Source organism: Cupressus sempervirens, chromosome 7, assembly GCF_028749045.1.
Source record: "Cupressus sempervirens isolate cs-2001-9-10 chromosome 7, ASM2874904v1, whole genome shotgun sequence".
Taxonomy (NCBI): Eukaryota; Viridiplantae; Streptophyta; class Pinopsida; order Cupressales; family Cupressaceae; genus Cupressus; species Cupressus sempervirens.
In genome coordinates, this window is record NC_143124.1 from 313,871,066 (window position 1) to 313,878,037 (window position 6,972).

Below are 6,972 nucleotides of genomic sequence, written 5' to 3' on the forward strand. Positions count from 1 at the left end.
CCACTGTGAGAGCCCAAACATTGTCACCGGTTAGCGTCATGTTCGGAGCATTATCAATGTTTCCATTGCCTAATACGGAAGCGTTTCCTACAACCTTCAACACTCCACTGGCCACGGACTGCTCAACAACAAATGTCACCTCCACCTTAGCTGTTGGGGGTGGGCTAGGTGGTGGTGGACTAGATGGCGGTGGGCTTGGGCTTGGTGGTGGTGGGCTTGGGCTAGGTGGGGGTGGGCTTGGACTTGGTGGAGGAGGGCTTGGGCTGGGTGGTGGTGGGCTCGGGCTAGGTGGGGGTGGGCTTGGACTTGGTGGTGTTGGACTAGGTGGCGGTGGGCTTGGGCTTGGTGGTGGTGGGCTTGGGCTAGGTGGTGGTGGACTAGGCGGTGGAGGGCTTGGGCTGGGTGGTGGTGGGCTCGGGCTTGGAGGGGGTGGGCTTGGAGTTAAGCAAGAGCTACAATGGAAGTAGCCGGTCAAATTTACAGGGTTATTGATTTCATCTTGCAAGTCAAGAATGTAGGGCTCATGTGAGCTACATGTGCAGTTGTCAACTCCTAAATTCAGTACGTACGCTTCTCCTACAGCAAGCATCTATGTAAATATTGAACAAGAAGAGATCGTTAGGTGAGCTATAGATATAATATTCTATGAGGTGAAGAATAGATTAGGAGGAAACAAACAAACGTACCACAGTGAGATTCCAAACATCATCGTACTCCTTCGTCATGATCGTAGCATCAAAAATGATCCCATTGCCCAATTCGGAACTGGTTCCCACAATCTTCAGCACGCTTCCCTCTTCTACAGGTTGCTCAACTATAAAGATCACCTCCTCATCTTTTCCCTGCAAACACAAACGAACAACATATTTTCTTGTTGGGATTACGATCACAAGACTATCTATTATAATCCAAATGGAAGGAGACAGTTCAAATTTCGTATATACCCAAGAGAAGTCAGTAAGAATGCCGAGCAGCAAGACAAATACGAGCGTCGAGCCAAACCTTTTCGGAAAGGCAGCCATGAAAGCAATCAGAAATTGATTTGGGAAATTTTTAAGGGGTGATGAGGTTTATATAGATAGATGGGATGCCAGGTCTGTCTATGAACCACGTTATAATTCACCAGAAGCCGCAAGAAAGAGACAAGGAGCAATTTAAAATACATGCTCTCGTAAATAAATATATATTCACCTATATGTTCTCAACTTATGTACACTACGTCTCTTCCGATTCACGTAGTTTTAACTGTCCTGGTAGATATGGCTGAATACTTCGTTCTAGATTCGAATGACATAACGATTTCACACTCCTTTTTAGCTTTTAGAACGATTTATAATAATATTTTGGGGAAGGTGTTCCGTCATTATCACCTCACCCATGAAAAATGTTCTCAATTAATATCACATGAATATCTAGGTTCTTAGTTTGTTGATGTTAAGCTACAATTTTATACATGTTTGTATGTATGTGTGTCTATATATATGTGTGTGTGTGTGCGTGAGCGCACGAGCATCTGTGTAAATATATATACATGTATATACTAACATATATATACATATATACATATATATGTCTATATGTATACATATATACATATATACATATATATTTATATATGTGTATATGTATACATATGTATATATACATATATTGGTATGTGTAGGATCATGGTAAACTAAACTATGCTCTTAAGTGGCAATGGAGAATCAACACATCAAGGTTTTGCCAACTTGATGTATAATTCTCAATTTGTCCTGAAATTTCTATCAAAAAGTGTTGGAAATAACAATGGGAAACTAAATAATAAGAGGGGGGCAGTGAATCAACATTTCAAAACTTTAACTATTAAAAGGTTCACCATACATCCATCTCATCATATAGAATGTAAACTAAAATAGCTAATTACATCAAAACATGCAAAGCATAAAGTAAATGTAACACATGACACAAGATATTTGGTTACTCAGAAACCCTCCAATGAGAACGTAAAATTGGCGTGGGGATGACACCTACAAATCTTTACCGCTATAGTTTTAAAGTGTATCCAATTAAGGTTACAATGTTTAATCATAAATCTATCCTACGAAAGTTTTTCCCTTTAAAGGTTTACAAAGACTATTAAATCTTATCTTGTTAACAAATTTCAACAGCATGCTAAAAGTGAAAAATTAGAGGACTTTAACTCACAATAATGTAAGAACTCTATTAAAGGATTTGCAAAAGCTGGTTAAGACTACTTTGTTAAGAGATTTTCTCTATATCACCTGTTCAAATGATCCAACACCATGATCCTTTGGTTAGTACTCTTCTTCTAGATATCAGATCTTCTCTTTCCAAGTGTATCTTTGATCCTCCCAATCAGATATGTCTCCTCTATTCTTCTCTGTTATGTTCTCTCTATTTGATTCTGCAATTCAGATCACTTCCATAACCTCCATACTCACCAGGAATGCTCTCTCTGCACTTATCATTTGTGCTTCTCCTTCCATACACACATACAAGATTTCTAGGATTTTCCGTCCTTAAGAAGACTTAGGTAGAGTAGGGTTAGGTAGGAATCCACGATTGTGATTCATCCATTTTTCTACTTAATACATCCTTTTTTCTGATTGGTTACATGCACAACATATGGATTTTGAATATACCTCCATATGTCTTTTAGAATCATTAAACAATCCTTTAGTTAGCCAAAAGTAGTTTATGTAGAAGTTTGTGCAATTACAAACAACTATGTCCAAAACCACTTACTCGACACTTGAAAGCTTTGATGTGCAACATTTACCATATCCTTAATGCTGTCACTTGGCTAATGAATGACTCAACATCCATTTTTTTACTCATCACCTAAATCATTCAATATGTATGACTTGCTCGGCACTTGAGTGACATAGCATATACAATCTTCTCGGCACATACTGGTGCTCGACACTAACTATGTATATTGTTTGACATACATTATTTTGCAACTTATGCTCAACATACACTACTCACTCGACATGCACTAAGTTTTGTGAAGTGATGAATTAAGTGTGCTATCACTCATTTGTCAAAAAAAAAATGAGATAAAAAATTATCCCCCTTTGGCATGAGTGGGAAAAACACTTTGTCTGCATATATAACTTAACTATGAGCATAACTCAGATAATATGTATACATTATTCAATCACAATACAAAATTTCAATTTTTTTAGAATTTTACAAAACTAATGACTTAATTTTTCATAAGTTATTTCATCAAAACTTCGTATGTACACACACACATATACATATATCATTATGTGTAGGATCTCAATGAACTAAACTATGCCCTTTAAGTGGCAATGAAAAATCAACAAATCAGGGTTATGTCAACTTGATGTATAATTTTCTACTTGTTATGAATTTTCTATCAAAAAGTGTTGGAAATAAAAATGTGAAACTAAATAGCAAGAAGGGGGTAGTGAATCGACATTTAAAAACTTTAACTATTAAAGGATTCACCATACATCCATCTCATCATATAGCATGTCAGCTAAAAGTGCTAACTACATCAAAACATGCAAAGAATAAAGTATATGTAACACATGACACAAGATATTTGGTTACCCAAAGACCTTCCAATGAGAAGGTAAAATTGGGGTAGGGATGACATCAACAAATCTTCACTAATGCAGTTGTAAAATGTATTCAATTAATGTTACAATGTTTTATCATAAACTATGATCTATCTTATGAAAGTTTTTCCTGGTTAAAGACTTACAAAGACTATTAAATCTTACCTTGTTAAAGGCTTTCAACACCCTGCTAAAAGTGTGCCTTGTTAGAGGACTTTAACTCACAATAATGTAAGCACCCTATTAAGAATATTTTGTTAAGAGATTTTCTCTGTACCACTTGTTCAAATGATCAAAAACCACGATCCTTTAGTTAGTACTCTTCTACTAGATATCGAATCTCCTCTTTCAAAGTATATCCTTGATCTTCCTGATCGGGTATGTCTCCTCTGTCCTTCTCTATTCTGTTCTCTCTATTTGATTCTACAATTCACATCACTACTATAACCACCATAATCACTGTGAATGCTCTCTCTACACTTATCATTCAAACTTCTCCTTACATACACACATGTAAGCTTTCTAAGGTTTCTCCTCCTTAAGAAGAGCTAGGTAGACTAGTCTTAGGTAAGAATCTATGATTATCATTCATCCATTTTTCTGCTTAATACATCCTTTTTTCTTGATTGGTTACATGCATAGCATAGGGATTCTCAATATACCTTCATATATATCTTTTAGAATCATAAAATAATTCTTAAGTTAGCCAAAATATAGTTTTCATAGAAGTTTGTGCCATTACAAACAACTATGTCGAAAACTGCTTACTCAATACTTGAAAGCTCTGATGCTCAACATTCACTATATCCTCAATGCTGTGACTTAGCTAATGAATGACAGAGAATCCATTATTTTACTCATCAACTAAATCACTCAACATGTATGACATGCACCTACAACAATCATCTTTTACGTCTCTAATTTCCTCAAGAACTTGATCAGTTGGCTTCTTACTTTTCAACCCACAGATTACTTTCGATATTTGGGTGTTTTGTTTGACAAAATCTTCAATTTTATTTTGCAAAATATGAAAAGATCTATATTTGGGGAAAATGAATTTATTCATAGATTTTTTCATCATTTCCTTGTCAAAGGTTGGCATTACTTTTGCTAATGTAGTGTCCCTTATCTATCTTTCTATTGTCAAACTATATTGCAACTTCTACTCAAGTCCATCATGTAGACGCTTTGGTAATAAAATGGAAATTTTGATTGGTGTGGTCTTAAATATAGCCATCATTTCATAAATTGATTCTTCCAGCTTATTCTAATCATTTTTCCTAACTTATCAGATACAACATGTACAAAGCTAAAAAAATCTGCATTATTCTTGATATTATCGAAAAAGTTATCTATATCTGAGGGATTGTGGCTTACCACTTGAAGTTGACTTATGTCATCTAATTCTATCCTCTCCTCATTTGACTTGGCTAGAGCAATATATTTTCTTCTTATTATCTCCTTCTTCTCTATCCCAGTCTCCTCTATTATAGTAATAGCTCTTTTTATTAATCTCAGATTGGTTTTGACAAGTGAGTGTCTATAACCTTAAGTCATTTACTTATTTCATGTTAAACAAGTAACATATGCTAAGAACCACATATAAGTTAGAGCATGCCGAGTCACTCATACACTGAGTCACTCATGTGCTGAGCAGAAAGTATGTGCTGAGTGATTTAGGAGTTGAGTAAGCAATGCATGTCAAGTCATTCAGATTTTTAGTTACAAAATTAAAGTCATAGCATGTGGTCAGCATCTGAGACTTCAAATGTCGAGTAACATAGTTTTTTCATAGTTTTTTGTATTGGAGCAAAGGACTATTTTAACTATTTTTGGGACAACTTAAAGATTAAATAACGATATTTTGGTGATAAGAATGAAACTTAAGTTGGATGGAATTCCTATATATTACATTTAGCCAACCAGGTAAAGGGAAAATAATAGAACCCTACCTGAAGAGATCATAAATCTTAAGATAGAACAAGAAACACAAGCCATATTAGTATGTGAGGTAACCGAATAGAAAAAGAAAGTTTTGGAAGACAAAGTCACGATTGAAGATGACAAAAGAGTTTTCACTAGTAGACTAGAAGAAAAATTATTAGAGGTAACTAGGATTACTCATATGCAATTTGAAACTTTGAGTCAAATGATGAATGAAAACAACGAATCAAGTCATGATTGCTAATCATGAAATAAATAGTAAAGACATTGAGATCACAACATTGAAGTTGCAGAATGAATAGTTGATTAATGATCTGAAAAGGGAAAAGGAGTTTGCTGAAACTTTTAATAAACCAAATGAAGCTATCAAGTACTTTGAATAATTGATGAGATCTCCTAGATCTAATAATGATACATCTAGACTGGGATATAGAAGTACTAAGGAAGGAGAGTCATCCAAAAGTGTTGAAGAAAGAATTAACAAAGGTAAGAACTCAGAACCTCCTTGATAATTATGGTAAGAAAGGACATACTGCCAATGTGTGTAGGAGCAAGACTATAAATTAGAATGTTAAGCAAAAGGGCATGGGCCACTACCATAAGTGCAACAAAAAAGGTCATCAGGCACATGAATGCAAAACCAAGACCATGCATAGTCAAATATTTGAAGGATATTGTTATAACTATTAGAAGTATGGTCACATAGCTTTTGAGTGTACATCCAAATCCATGTGGTCATCAAAGAAGAAAACAAAGGTAAAGAACAATGAAAAATTTCATAACTGGGATTATAATACAAGGTACATTTGTCACTACTATCAAGAGTATGGACATGATCTTGAGAACTATATTAGAACACACTTTAGAAGTGACTAAAAAAGGTGGTTGAGTCAAAACACATATTTTAGCTCTTTGAAGACTAGTCACCTTAGTCAATACTATCTAACAAGGTCGAAGGCACAAAGTCGCCAGTTAAACAAAGGCAAAGGCAAGGTAGATATTGAAAATTTCAAAGATGAGATGAGCAAGACATGGAAGAAAAAGGAGGATTGCAACACATCAAGAGTAGGTGGAATCACTTCACCCAATGGATCAGGTGATCACACCTCATCAAACTAAGTAATCAAGAGGTATGTAGGACTGATATTTAAAAGATATATCATAATTCAATTCCAAGGATCTAGTTCTAAAAAGATTACATATGCATGACTAAAGATGCAAAGTGTTATTAGAAATCAAGTAAATTTTTTAATGTATTGTTAGCATTTTCATGTTACTACCAAGCATGAAAATATTCTTATGGTTTCCGAATGAAATTTTAGTTAATGCCAAACTAACAAAATTAATTACTTGAGGCTGAACTTGTAATGGTTGCCAAGTGAATGGAAAGACACATGGATGCAGAGTGAGCCAAAAATTAGTTAATGTTGAGCTC

The 6,972-nt window shown here is 35.0% G+C and overlaps 1 long non-coding RNA gene across 1 annotated transcript; it reads right to left on the minus strand.

Moving 5' to 3' along the window:
- Positions 1 to 226: 226 nt before the first annotated feature.
- On the minus strand, positions 227 to 1,057 carry LOC149546675 (uncharacterized). The gene is made up of 3 exons (XR_016354363.1): positions 945 to 1,057; positions 687 to 842; positions 227 to 576 (listed from the first exon to the last, which is right to left on the minus strand). It is a non-coding gene; the product is annotated as an uncharacterized LOC149546675 (long non-coding RNA).
- Positions 1,058 to 6,972: the final 5,915 nt, after the last annotated feature.